The sequence below is a fragment of the Lonchura striata genome, chromosome 4 (genome assembly GCF_046129695.1).
Source record: "Lonchura striata isolate bLonStr1 chromosome 4, bLonStr1.mat, whole genome shotgun sequence".
In the NCBI taxonomy this organism is placed as follows: domain Eukaryota; kingdom Metazoa; phylum Chordata; class Aves; order Passeriformes; family Estrildidae; genus Lonchura; species Lonchura striata.
The window spans coordinates 75,743,842-75,759,413 of NC_134606.1; the positions used below are offsets into that span (position 1 = coordinate 75,743,842).

Genomic DNA, 15,572 nt, shown 5'->3' on the forward strand with positions numbered 1-15,572 from the left:
CCTAAGATAAATAGTAACTATTTCCCAAGAAACCTTTCTTTTCTGGTCTGCTTTTCTATAATTAGCTTTTTTTTTTATTATTATTTATTTCTCCTTTTTTTTTTTTTTTTTTTTTTTGGTGACGGGGTGATGCTTTGACCAAGGTATTTCCTGTCTCCTGCAGGCTGAGACACCAAGCCTATTTTCATGCTGTTATCAGCCCTGGAAATCTGCGACACGATTCACTGTTTGCTGAAGTAAGTGGGCAGCCTACCATTGATCTCAACAGATGAACAACCTGACCTTTTACATGCAAGTTTTTACTCCCAAAGGAAAGCCAGGAATGGCTAGAAAAGCACAACCCAAAGTTATAAAGACCTAGTTTGGCCCATTTTTTCATTCATGTCTTCTTTTTTCCTCTCATCTTGTCCTGACACTTTTCTAGGTTTTTATCTTTGATTTGAAGAGAAAACCTTTTAGTATTTCTGGAGGAGACAGACATGCACAAATCACATCTAATTTTTGCTAGAGTTGTCCTGAAGGATGGCCATCAAGAACAGTATAATAGATCATAATGCTTTTGTTTTAGCCATGCTATTTTTTACTTTTGCTCCTCCAAATTAATTGATACCTACCTACCAAAGAGCATTTGATATTCTGGTTTCTCTTTGTTGTTCACTGGAAAATTCCATAAACATGGCATTGTAATTGTACCAGGTCTTTGCCTATGTAAAATTGATACCTTCTAGTGGCACATCTTAATTGTAGCACTTCCTAAAATCTAAGTACTCCACACTCTTTTAAATGAAATTATTAAATTGTATGTATCTGTGGGATTGTGTATAGGGTACTGGTAAAGGGCAGACCACTGTATCATGTAGAATAAACCTAATTAATTAGCACATCAAATTTAAGTGTAGTTCAGCATTCTCTGGGTTACCAGATTATTTGTATCAAGTTTTGTCAATTTAGCAATGCTTATTTCTTCTTTGATCAAACCCAAGAGTCTAAAGACTTTTCAAAACAAGATTGAAAATAAAATTTGAGACACACTTTGCTGTTCTGATGGCATCGTGTTCAGAGAGACAAACTATTCAACTCCCGAAATGGGGTTTTAAGGAAACTTTGTAGTTTTGTGCACTTTGATGCCCAAGTGTTTGTCTATATTTACCAAGAACCTGAAAATACTCTAAAGTGAATTTATTTCAAGACTGCTAACCTCTCAAGTGCCAGTATAATTAACTGATCATCAGACCTGTCTGAAGCATCACATTGCTTAGACCTACACAATCTGTAAACAACCAGCCTTTCAAACAATTTACTGTATTTTAAATAGCTAAGATTAATTTTAAAAGTTAAGGAAATTTGTGCTTTAAGCAGTAAATTTAAACACAGAGAAAAAAAAATCAAACATCCCATTAGAAAAATACTGAATTTAGGTGAAATGCCACAGATTGACTATTAATTGTCTTTACTTTCCCCCAAAGGACACCTTTTAGGTTTGGATGCCATTGTTTCCGACCATGAAAAAATGCATAGCAAGTGCAGTTAGGGCAAATTTACAGAAATTTATGCAAGTAAGGAACTACTTACTCAATAATTAAAATTGTGGGAAGTGGGTGTTTTATTTATGATTTTCTGCAAGAAGACCCTGGGGATACATCAAATTAATGATTCAATAATTTTTAAGAGCTTAGAAGTATGGAGCCTAAAAAAAGATTCTTACTGAAACATCACAGTTTTAAACAGAATAATACTGTATTGTGGATTCTCTTTTCTGACAGAGTACTCTGCCAGTACTTTGCGAACTTCAGCATGTACTGGGAGCAACATTTGAAGAAAGTCATAATATTTTTAATTTCCCTGAACACTTTTCATGTACCCCTTATATGGCATTTGAATGTTTTGTCTATATTACTTCAGACAGATCCTAAAATACATTAAACTAGAATTAAAAAAAAGTTATTCATTCTATATATACTATATATATACACATACTATAGCCCAGGTGATTCCTCATAGATCTGCTGGGAATGTGTTCAGTGATTCCTGAACCTCCACTTCAGTCCATTTTAAATTTTTTTTCCTGCAAAAATCCTCCTTGTTCCAAGACACACAGAAGCTGCAGCACTCAGAAAACCTCTCTGCTCTGAGTAGTCTCTCTCTTTGGTGGTGTGCAGCACCAGCCTGGAAATGAAATCATACTAGCACCAAAAGGGAGCTTCCTTTGATGTCTCAAATCAATATTTTCAAGCACTTTGGGGGAAAAATTAACTACAGATAACATCCATAGATTTGGAAAAGTAAGAGAACAAAACAGCAAACAAGCAGGACTGCTCCCTTTCTCCCCACACAAGTTTTTTGCTGCTACCTCCCATAGAAAGCTACTTCTGTCACACTTTCAGTGAACTCTATTGAGAAGGGTACCAAGGAAATCTATTCTTTCAGCAAAATTAAAGACAAGACACAAGAAGTTAAATATTGTTCATTAAGGAATTGGTACTGACTGTAATTGTCAAGCTTAGGGTTGTGGTTTATAAATATAATTTCTCTTATATTTATGCTAGAAAGAATGCTGCACTACATCCATACTGGAAATACACTCCCAAGTTAGTGACCTTTTAAATCTCAGATTATGTCAGCACAGGATACAGGCACATATGTAGTACAAGATGCTGTGTGTCTAACTATCATGCTTTCCTTAATTCTATGTACAAAATGGGTAAAAGATTTCAGATTTTCCAGATTTTCTGGTCAGTGAAAAGTGAGATCAAACATGCTGAAATGTTGCCTATCACTATAATAAGAGTGTTTAATTCGGACAAACAGCCATTTGCATGGTTTGAAACTAAAATATTGAAGATATTTGCAGGAGGAGACAGAGAGATCAGCATTATTGATAGAAATAGTTGCCATGAGAGACAGGAGAAAGCAACTGAGGGCAGGTTCTGCAGCAGCAGGACAATGTACTGCTCCACAGTGCCCCATCCTGGAGCCCCAGTCCAGCCCAGAGCTGATGGGTGACCCCATCTGGGACAACAGTGTGGCCAGAGCAGATAAAAACCATTGCCCTGAGGCACACATGGTCACATCCCTCTTTTATTTTAATTTTATGGCAGCTGAGATTTTGCTAAGATCCAAGAGGCAGCAGCTATAACTCGCTTTTCTCTCTTTCTTTCTTTCTCTTCTTTTCTATTGATATTATTTTCTTCTTGAAGTATGGTAATCTAAAATTGGATGGGCAGAATCTGCAAAGTTGATGCTCAGTGAAATGGTTAAGGTTGGTTGAATGTTTTGCCTTAAGTCTTCCAAATTTCTGATCTTCTGAAGTTTGCCTGTGAAGTTTGGTTTTTAACCTCCTGAGGAAGCTGTTGCATTTCTCCTGTGTGCCCATCTCAAGGAAAAGTAGCACCTCAAGCCTCTATTAAATAAACTCAATGAGCAAGAACTGGGGCTCTGCAGTTGGCAATGGGCAGAGTGACGCCAAACAACTGATCCCAAACAGACATTTTGATTTTCCACAGTTTTGAGACATATTCTAAGTCCTTCTGCTCTCACATCTGGAGTGATGAAGTCATTGTGGCAACTCAGAGGAAACCAGAACAAGCCAGTACAGCAATAATCTCTTCCCCCATCCCCAAATATATGCTGTATATGCCTGCACATTGCAAGCAGCATATTGTAGCATGCATGTACTACAAGCCAGTGTGATGCATTTCCTGTAATCTCCAGTTCTCTCTGAAGGTTTACTTAGTTTGCATATGAGTATGGAAACTCATATGCAAACATAAAAATGTTTCAGATGCTCTGACTCCACTGTTTAAACATAACTCGGTAATAGTTGTGAAATGCAGGGTTATCCTCTGAATATAACTTCAACATGGTAGTTGAAACTGAAAATATTTATACACAGATGTTAACCAAGCAGAAAATACCTCATGCACTATTTCATTGCTTTGAAACCAGGCCTTTACACATTTGAAGGTGATCTATGCAATTAGCCCTCAAATATTTTAACACAGACAAGATAAAGATGATTTATCTTGTCTTTTAGCACAGACCAGATTGAAGAGAGAAGGGTTAATTATTGCTTTTCCTGACAAACCCAGGGTTAATTGCTCCACAAATCTGAAATATAAATATGACTATTCACAGCCATTTTTTAATTGGAGATTTAGACAGAGTTTCTGTAATATTGTATCTACACAAGTGAGAGCAAAATCCAGCTTCATCACTTACCTCAGGATAAAGCCAGCAAAATCTTCAAATTATTTTTGCATTATACAGCTGGAGCAATATATGAATTTTTATACCTTTCATTAGAATTTAGCAAACATAAAACTACTAACTGGATACTGAAGGAGGAATTCTGTTTTTTTTTTCTTAATCACAAGGATTCAGCAGGAGAAAAACTCCAAACCCTTCACATTTTCCTTCCTCTTGCTGCCTTCAAATGTGACCAAAGTTTCTGAACAAGACACATTCACAGATGGAAAACAGTAGAAGACAGAAGACTCTTCCAGTCCTTTGGGTGTGCAGAAAGCTCAAATTCAAATGCCAAGATTTCAACATTAGAGCATTAGAAACGGATGAAATCCCCGACGGGAAGGCTTGAGTCATTAGAAAAAGAGATGGAAATCTAAGCAGCAACTAAGACACCAGATTTATATTTTATCACTAGCATAGTTCCACGTTAAAACAGCCTGTGGGGTGGAATCATTTCTCATGGATCATGAATCAGCTGATTTTCAACATTGTGCCGTATATTTAACTTGGTACTACAACCAAGACTAATGATATGGCACTCAGTAATTGAAGCAGATCTACACTGCCTTTTAGAATTGGACTGATTTCTATTCCAGTTGCTTCGGGAGCTAACCAGATCATCACAAAAAACTGATTAAAAAATTTATCAGAGTGACATTATAGAGTTCCTGCTTAATACACTGAAGCACTGAAGGTCTGATCCTGCAGTGCTTATTCCCATGAGCAATACTTAATGAAATGCCCATTCCTGCTCACCTAAAAAGAATAATTCATGAGCAAAGATTTCTCACTTAAGTATTTACAAGAAGAGGTCTTCTCTTTGACCTTTCAATTACATTATCATATATACTTAGAAGTCATGGTATTAACAGCCATATTTTATGGCTTTATATTTACATATTCTAAGTGCTTTAAAAGTTACAAATTAATATGGTGGTAATCATTTTCCTCACTTATTTCACTAACACTTGAAAAGTAATTTCAGAGAACTTTCACTTCTAGCATTAACTTCGCTTTCTATGGAATACATGCTGACCTTAGCAGTACTACTAGTGTTCAGGATTAAATAATGACTAGAAGGTGATTTTTGTTAAAGTCAAATGAATAAAAGTGGAATGAGACTCCAAATCAAACCATAATCTTGACTGCCTCATATATGTAAAATTAGATTTTTCTGTAATGGACACTATTTATGTACTCGCTCCTGTACTCTTAAATATTTCAATTATCTGCACTGATAGAAAAGAGCAAACCTTCATTGATCTAAAACATTATTGTATAACACACAAGAATTATTTAGGATTTGACAGGCATACACTGGATATTAGGTTTTTCAGGGAACATGGAATAGCCAGAATGAACATCCAGCATCACACAAGCATTCTGATCCAACACACGGTGTTTAGGGAGGAAGAGAAGTATCACTTAAAAGGCCATGGCTTGGACATTATGTCCTTCAGATATTAAAAATAATTTTAGAAAGACTTTTTATTCAAAGAGAGTGACAAAAATCTGAGTACAAGTAATGCATGACTCCAGGCAATAAGATGATAGGATCATTGCTGTACCTTTCCCTGGAGCTGATGTCCACCCCTGGTAGAAGTATCACATATGCCAGGGGCAATGTGAGTGGTCCATCATATCATCCATAAAGCCCTTTTCTTCCTTCATACTTCTTGCAATTAAAGGAGTGAATTGCCTTTCTTGCCTTTTTTGTCTACCTGTTTGTAATTTCATTTCACTCTCCTATTAATCTGAAGCCTTACAAACTATATCATTCTGCAAATCCAATCACACCATCAGCTCCAATTTCAATCCACAGCAGCGAGTTATTGAACTGTGAAAAAAAAGAGCCAGAAGATCTCTCTCTGCACCTAAGACCTGCACAGCCTTGCTCACTAATTTAATTGGATGACAAAGTTGGTAATTCCATTTCTTCCCAAATATTTGAATGTTGCATTTTTCCAGGTACATATCTGCTCGTTCGATCTAATGGCTGTCCTTTCAAAAATGTCACAGAAAGCCATTAGCACAGCTCCACCAGTGTTAAACGGTTGGACATAAATGCTGATTGCTGAGAACAATATCCTTTGCCCACAGCACAGTGATGTAAAGGCTGGATAATTTTATTACCTTTAATAGCATTTGCAGCTATGCAAGCTCAGCCAATGACATGGGTAATCAAATCTCTGACTTACAGGGTGACCACCTGTTGCTGTTAGGGAAGGAATCCCCATTATTTTAGGCCCAGGCACAATGGCACATAGCCAATGGTTTGCCGTTTCAGAGGGGGGAAAGGGATGAGAAGAAGGATGAGAAAATTGCTATGGATGGCAAACAAATTTAGTTGTCATCAGAATTCCTCATTGCCCATTCACAGAGAATCTTAAACATGAAGTATGGGGTGTTTCAGTGTGGGAACTCAAAATGTCCCTCAGACATTTTTAGAGGTTTCAGGACAAAAGCATTTGAGACCCTGGCAGGCAGCTAAAAACAACTGTGATTTTAGATTTAAACCTTAGAATAATTTATCAACCTTACAAGAAAAACAGTCACAAAAGTTTAAATATTGTAATAAAAATAGTTACAAAGTCAAGAAAAGAATGTTTTAGTGCTGTACAAAAGAGTTTTAACACCTGTACTGGGGGGTTTCTATTTTATACATGGGGGTGAAAAGTTTTAAGATAGAGAGGTTTTAGCCAGTCCTGTCCTTCCTCTTTCTTCTTCCTTACCTCCATGGTCTTAATGATGTTAGCAGTCATAAATCAGTTTAGAGTAAAAAAGCACCATTTAACATAAATAGTAGGTATTAGAGGAAAAACTGTAAACATGTAACACGTAATGTACCATATAAAAAATAACAGCCAGGGGCAGGGAGAAAGAAGAAGAAGATGGGAGTCAGAGAGGATGTCAGGGTATGTGTGTGCCTCTGCCTGAGCTGTGAGCAAACTGTATAAACTCAAGAAGAAAATCTTTTAAATAACTTACAATAAACAACTATAAGGCCAAACAACAAGAAACTGCTAAGCCTTTCTTTAGAAGCATCAATTAGAAAAAGTTTTTCCACTGAACCTAAAGTAGTCTCCAACATTTCAGAAGTCTCCTTGCTGCCCCTGCACCTCCAGATTGCACATGGAGTGCTTTGGCAATCCCAGATGTGTCAGATGCACATCTGTCTCAGAGCCAGATGCTCAGTGCTGCCAAAACCCCATGGTTGTGCCCTCGATTTCCCCCTGCCCTGCTGTGGAGCTGCACACGTTTGGAAATTCAGAATTTTCCCAGTGCCACTGCTGGCTGTCGTCTGCCACAAACGAGGGTGGAACAGCTTCAAGGCAAGTGGTCTGTTCACTTATTAAGATCGCCTCATTTCCTTAATTGTAGACTAATTGTGCGGGCTGACCACGATTTAATTGGGTATAAAGAGAGAGTAGTGACCTCAAAACTAGTGAGGTAAAGCTGGGGTTATAGATATTTTACAACTTACACAGCATTTCCTTTGTTATTCCTTAGCCTACTGTGTTTTTTGGGTCTCGCCTTTGCAGGCTTAAACCTCAACATGGCATGGTGCAGAAAATACATGTTACACTTTTGAGTACTTGAAATAAGTTGTCAAGTTGAAATTTCAGAGTGATTTTAAGCCTCTCTTTTGAAATTGTGCAAATACACTGCAAATTATAAAGCAAATATATTAAAAGAAAGAACACAAAATATTTAGTTTTGAACTGCTGCATATTTGAGTTCAGATTTATTCCATGGCAGCTACCATGGCTACTAAATCCTGAACTTTGGATCCAGAGATCTGCTAAACCAGATAAGCAACAAAATATTGCTCAAAGAGGTAGATGATAAATCAGAAATATCTCCTTTGTGAAATTAGGAAACATGAAAGTAACTTTTTTTTTTATGATGCACTCACTTTCAAGAATGCTGCATTGCAGAAAGCATTTAGCTTGTCATGTTATTCTATTATTATATTTTACACTTCATTCGTTTCTATTACATAGTCTTGCACTTTATCATTAGGGTGTTCTGTTGTTGCAAACAGGCACATTCAATTCTGATCCTGTTATTTCAGAAGAAAATTTTTGTCAGACTTTAAACTGAAACAAATGGATGAATGTGACACTGAACAGTTTTAATAATGTGTTGACTCCTGGGTATTCATGGCCTTTAGATGCCTAAAAATAATAATGTTTTTGTATAAAAAATGAATATTGATTAATGAACTGATTTTTTTTTTTAACAGCAGTTGAGCCAGTAGCTATACTTGTCATGAAACTTGTTACAAATCACATAATGTATATACCAAGCAAATTGAATTTTTCCACTGCAAAATGCCTTCCTTTCCTAGGCATATACCCACTGTTCTCCTTAAAAATGGAGGACAAATACACAAATACTAAAAAAACAACTATCCTCCCTGACATATGCTTAACAAATTTATGCATGAATAATCATCAGAAAAAACTCAGCAATATTCTAACCATCTGTGAAAATAACAAGCTTCTGTGCAAACCAATATCCTGTACACATAAGAATTCCTTTATCTTCAGGTTCTAGTACTGGAAAATGCTACAATTTTTCTGGAGTTGAAGATATATTCAGTATAAATTATTTACAATTTATTTTTCCAGCAAAATGGAGACTGAACTATCATTACTGTAATATACCAACCTGTTATATGCCACAAAGACCCTAAGAATCTTCAAATTTCACTACTTCAGATAATAAAAAATATATAACAATAATCCATTCAGGTGAAGAAAGAAGCAATGAAAGGAAAATAACTTCAATATTCTCAACACCAAGGAAAAACATGACAGGTGGAATATTTAACACAAAAATATTAGTAAATATCATCACACTCCTGTGGAAATTTTAAACACAGGAGTGTGATGATATTTACTAACATTTATTAGTATATATCGAAATAAATATTGAAGTGAACACTTCAATAAATTGAAACTTAAACCCATACTCTGTTATTTTTCCATTCATCAAACCAAACCATTCTTCTGGATTTAGAAATCCAGAGCAACCAAGTGTGGGGCCAGGTAGCAAATTGCTTCTGCTAATCCACCTGCAGCCTCCTGGGTCACCTGTAAAACTCACCCAAAAACCTCCTTCCCCTGCCAGCTCCAGCCTGAACACTTTGAAGAGTTTATTTTCTCCACTTGGCTCTTAAAATGAGAGGAACTAGAGAACCACACTTTTTGTTTGTTGGTTTGGGGGTTGGTTTTTTAAAGCATTGCCCTTTTAACACTCCATTTTGTGTATTTAATTAACCATAAAGGGTCTATTGCCCTCATGCCCATGATACTCAAAACCAATATAGTTGACAGAATCTGGATGTATCTCACTTCTTTCATTTCTCTCCACAAAATTTACCTTGTTTCACCATATTTAAAGGGTCCAGAAATAGATGATGTAATAAATATCCTGCACATAAATATTGGAGGGAGTGGGGTACTTAGGGGCTTCTATGAAACCTCTAATTTCTTTTTATACTGAAAAATCTTCAAGGGAGAAAGCTTATCTTCTCACTGCATTTCAAAAAATCTCCCTTAATTGCATAAATAATGATTTTCTACATTTTTTCTTTCAAATCTCTTTGTGGAACTCCTATGATTCAAAGGACTTTAAGTTGCCTATTACTTGAATGATAACTTCCTTCAATAACATGTAAAATACAGGCAATCCCATCAATCTGAGGTAGGTTTCCTTATCTTTTAGATAGAAAAAACTATGGTATTTTAGATGAAAAAAACCAAACACACCAATCTGTGCAGCAACAATCCAATGTTGCAGTGATTCAGTTAGTTTACTTCTGCACTTCTTAGAGTAACCTTTGAGTATTTTGACAAAAAATGACTTGATTTTTTTAAGTCACCAGATTAACCACCAGAAGGGTTGCTTATAAGAGAAGTCATTCTGATGCAGCACATAAGACAGGATATCCCTTAAATCTAGAAATAAGGCAAACCAGGTCCTCCTAATGATCTGCTTGTGAATGAAATCGACTGTTTTTCTAGCATGTCTGGTAGCAGTCAGGAGAACAATTTATGGATCCAAAAAAGACCTTTTTGGTTTAACATGTCTCTGTTTTGTAGAAACACACACAAAGTTTATTTTCAGGGAGCCAAAAGAATTGACAACAGAATAAAAAGGGCATGTAAATCTTCATAATGTAATTATGAAGATTCATTTACATATATTGACACCATAAAGTATGATTTTATTAAAAAGCTGTAATTGGAATCAACCACCAAAATCCTTTAAAAACTTGCCTTGCTGTTCTCAATTTTCTCTCTGCTTGTAAATATTTAATGGCTTTCATTTTTGCAAATGAATAGAATTGCATTTGGCTTATACGAAAATAGTTTTGTAACCCTATTACATACAGAGTGTGCAATCTCAGCACTTGCCAAAAGTGTAAATCTTCACCAGAATATTAACATATTCAAGAAAAAAAAAAAAAAAATCTTCATTTCAGAATCAACAGAATTTTTAAAAACCCACTTGTTTGGTAATTGAAACTTTTGGAAAAGTTGCATCTTTCAGAAAAAGAAATCTTAGAGAGGTCTACATTTTCCATCACAAAGGAGTTGAATATTCAAAGGTTTCTAAGCAAAAAAACAAACCAGAAATTACAATGCTACTTCGTATGCTGTTAAACTTTGTATGTTTTTTACAAACTACTGTTGCAGTTTTTAAATAACGTTTTTGTACATTTTTACTAGCAAATATAGGAAATCTCATAGCACAAAATTATCAGCATTCCTACACAAATCAAACAAATGAGGGATTCTTACATGGAATTACTATTGGATAATTCTAAATGTAAACATACCATATAAACCAGAACATTTTCCACAGGTGCACAACTAAAAAGACCTCAACACTTTTCCTAAATTCCAGTTAATTTTATAATGAGTCCCTATTATAACTATAAAACACGGGACTTTTTCCTCCTTCTTGGAACTCAAAAACAAGTTCTAAGAAGCTTTGAGAAGCCCTACACAGACATACAATTTCAAATCACCAACAAACTCCCTGAAAGAAAACTGTCTTCATGTTAGTTTTTAGAATAGGTAGAATTATAAACTTTTGGCTGATCTGGTCAAGCCAATGACCTTCCTCTTTTTTATTTCACTGGGACTCCATCTAAATAGTTTTATTATTGTCAGTCTCAGTCATGAGGCTCACAGTCAAGAAGCAGGAGAGGGAAAAGCCTAATGCAGGATGTCTTCTCTGCTAGCATGGACTGGAAATAAGGAGAGGAACCTCTGAAACTCTTGGAGGAATCAAGGATGGAGTAAAAAACAAAACAAAATAAAGCAAAACAAAATGTGGCCAGCTGAAGGTTTACAGGAAAGAAGGTCACCAGCCAGCACAGCCTGGGATGACACTCCAATGCCTCACAAGAAAGGTTATTCTCCTTGCAAGCTGTGCAAGGAGAGCAGATGGAAAAAAATCTATGAATTCTAACATAAAGCAGAGAAGAGAGGCCATGTGTTCTAGGAGCAAAGTTGCAGAAGCTTGAAGAGAATTGTTGTATAAATAGTCTTTAAAAAAAGCAAGAATGACCTCACCCAAACACTTCCTGAATGACATCCTTTCAAGATAAAGCATAGTCTCATTATGATAAAATGTATCAGCAGAATAAAAAGCTTCTAAAATTAACAGGCAACACTGAATAGTCCTCAGGCATGCTGTCATGAATAAGTGAAAAGTTTAGCCAGTAAAAAAAATGCATTGGTAAAATTTAATAACTTTAGTAAATTTGAATTCCGTAATTAAAGTTATAAATGCAATTGAAAAATGGCAATATACCAAAATCTAAACCCAGTTTCAACATAGATAAAAATTTCTTATTTTAGAATTGTTATGCAGGTGCAATTTAGTTTGCCATACAGGAGAACGTAGACCTGGAGTCCAAGGCAAGTATTAGTTTCATGTTTTTACCCTCCCTTTTTATCAAAGAATAAATTCTGGATTATTTATATTAGCTAAATGACACATAGCATTGGCACACAGAGGGTTTGGGTTCTCCTTCCTCCTTTCAGCAAGTTCTCTCAGTACAGAGGTGAGCCTCCACTTGTTTCACATATTTGTGGGGACCTTGAAAGATCTGATGCAAGTCAGAACATCCTGGGAGAACAGCTGACTGTACCCAAGGATCAGAGGATTAAAATGAAAAAGTAAAACAAGATGTGAATCAGCAAGGTGTCCTGTCCCATGGCTGTGAAATAGCTTTAAAGACAAACAAGGTTAAGTAGGAAAATACTACTTGCATTTAAAATGCTTGAGATTGTTATAATTAAACCTCTGGTTTTGTTCACTTTTACATTCAGTAGGTGAAGACTATGGAGGAGCAAGGCTTGGTTCTGTAGCATATTTTTTTCATAAGCTTTGTGAAAAATCTAATTTGCTGCATGAAGCAGCAGATGCTCATTTCTGACACAGCCTTTGCACTTCCCCCATGTCCTTGTATGGGGCACAGTCCCTGTGTGGAAAGGGAACACACACGAGTTACACGTCAGCTCCTGCATTTCAGGAGCTGAATTATAGATGGCATCACCTCACTGGCTTCAAGCTAATTGGTAGACAATCAAAAAAGAAAGCAATTTATTCTTAGAGACCAAATACTCTTGTCATGGACTCTTCTGTCTGTCTCTGTGAGCACCTTAAAATTTTATTTTAATTACCAACTTCATCAGCAGAAAATTATAGGCTTTAAGAACACAATGCAGGAAAGCTTCAGATAGCAATAATCCATGACTAAATACAATCTTAAAAGGTGAATGAATACATGTTTAAAGAGTTTTGTTTAAATCCACTGCCTGAACAGTTCTAATTCTGTAACCTGCATAATTTACTGCATTATGATTACTAATATATTTTTTATGCTAACAGCACTATAATCATTGTTCAACATATACTAAAGAATAAAAAGGATAAAAAAAATGTATGCATTCATTTGATAAAGTGTATTTAATAGCTTTTCTATAATAAAAGCATTCTGCAGAATTTATTAGAATTTAGAGGCAGATAGAGTTAATAAATGGCTGAATATACTGACATTTTAATATATTTCCAGTGAGTATTCACTTCAATTAATCTGCAGATTCCTCAGAGGATAAACAAGTCAGTTTGTTTTTAAATATAGAATACAAACATATCCACTGTGTTTTAAACCCTACCTTTCAGCAACATAAGGTCTTTTAGTTTTTAAAATTTCTTCTTGTTTTTTAATGCAATTATATTGTATTAAATGGTATAGCTTAGGGCAGTATTCTATTACACATTTATAGGTCTATGACCATACAAACAAAAATAACTCAAGGAGTAGGAAGAAAGATGGATACAATCCATAGGCTATTCTTCCTCTTCACCTCTTGTAGTCATTCAGCCTGACTCCCACTGTAGGAAACAAAAAAGCAACATCTGCTGCATGATTCATTTTGTAGGCTTAGGCCTAAAATAAATCCAGGAGTTAGCATAAATTAATAAATATATAATATTTCTAATTTTTTTCTTATATCATTACTAAAAGAAGATAACAAATGTTTATTATTATCCAGAGTGAAAGAACTGTGCAAGGAGTTCTTGAAAGATCACAAGATCATGCAAACACAGGAACAAACATCTCTAGATTAAAACCAGAGGTCAACCTCCAATGTGAGAAGTATTTTATATAAAACAGAGCAATCCTCAGTGCGAATATAATTAGGTATTATTATAAATAGAGTAATCTTCCTTCTCCTTGTCTTCCTGGGCACAAGTGTGTGTAGATAATATATGTGAAAATGAGAAGGGGAAAGGCAGCTAGGTTCCACGTTGTTTTCTGCTACTGCTCCACAGATCAGGCACATCAGGATATGGACCACAGAAGGATAAGTGTGAATATAATTAGGTATTATTATAAATATAATAGAATAATCTTCCTTCTCCTTGTCTTCCTGGGAACAAGAGTGTGTAGATAATGTATGTATGTGAAAATGAGAAGGGGAAAGGCAGCGAGGTTCCATGTTGTTTTCTGCTATTGCTCCACAGATCAGGCACATCAGGATATGGACCACAGAAGGATATGGCAGTGCTCCTACCATGAGCACAGGAGGTTGTGTTTTTTCTCTTCCCTGGGAGCTACTGAGTGCCTGCTGAGCTGGGCCAAGGCACAGCAGCAGAGCGTGAAAGCTGGAAAAATTGGGATGCCCCATTTGGCAGAGGCTTCATAGAGCAGCAGCTGCTCTGCAGGCCAAAGGACTGAGTTAACAGAAGAAGAAATGGATAAAATACGAGTTTATCCACAGCAAGGAAGACAGCAAAGCTGTTAGCATGGAAACTGATACAATAGATAGTAAGGAATACTTGCAATTAGGGGATACGTGCCTTAGTGAGCAGCGTATGTGCCTTAATAATTTGCTGTAAATTCATGCCAATTAATGATGTTAATTGATTTCTACCAATAAAATACAATAAGCTACTTCTTTGTCCAATGAATATAATAAGCTGTGTTGATGTAACCAATGACTTAAGATCACGCTTTGTTAATTTAAGAACAACTTGTAATAAAGAAGAAGCCATTGTTGCCACTGAGCAGTGTGTGTGTATGTCATGTGTCCATCTCAACAGTGACAAGAGAGTGGGTGTGGAGCACCTCTGGGCAGAGCTCCCTTTGGGAATCAGGAATCTTGGATGTATTCCTGGCCCTGAGACCCTCTCATCAGTAAAGATAAAGGACAAGCTAAGGATGAAGAGGGACATGGCACACATGGGCATCTGCTCCTAGCGACCAGAACAACATCAGGGGACACAGATATCCCCTGTTGGGTATTGTGCTGAGGTTTTCAGCTCTATATCATAGCTATAGCCCACGGTGTGACAAGTGGGAAATTGATTTTCCACCAGCCTCGGTGGAGGGGGCACAAACCTTTGTCCTTCTGCTGGGTGAGGGAGCACCCAGCAGGGCCGGGTGTTAACGAGTTCCTGCCTGCAGAGGCGAGCACAGCTTTCATCCAGCACAGCAGGAAGCTCCAGAGTCACCCCAACAGTGACACTGAGCTGCGAGGGCCACCAGCTACTTCTCCTGCTCCTAAAAATTCTTCAGAGAGAAAAAAACCCATTATTTTTAAAGAAAGTAAAGGTTTATATACCACCACAGCACTAGTAACTCACACCCTCCTAAGAAACCAGGACCTGCTTTCCATGGCTTCTGCCCTCTTGCTTAATTTGTAGAGCTCCACAGTTCTTTCCTAAGGAGGAAGCTACGGGAAGACAAACTAAGAAAATTTTACATCAGCTTTACACTTGTTGGTCTGTTGGTG

General features: G+C 36.5%; 1 long non-coding RNA gene across 1 annotated transcript in view; it reads right to left on the bottom strand.

Moving 5' to 3' along the window:
- The window catches only part of LOC116183587 (uncharacterized), a 28,803-nt gene extending 13,538 nt beyond the window's left edge, over nucleotides 1–15,265 (bottom strand). The window contains exon 1 of the long non-coding RNA XR_004148222.2: nucleotides 15,179–15,265. This is a non-coding gene — a long non-coding RNA (uncharacterized LOC116183587). The remainder of the gene's footprint in view (nucleotides 1–15,178) is intronic.
- Between the last annotated feature and the right edge of the window lie 307 nt (nucleotides 15,266–15,572).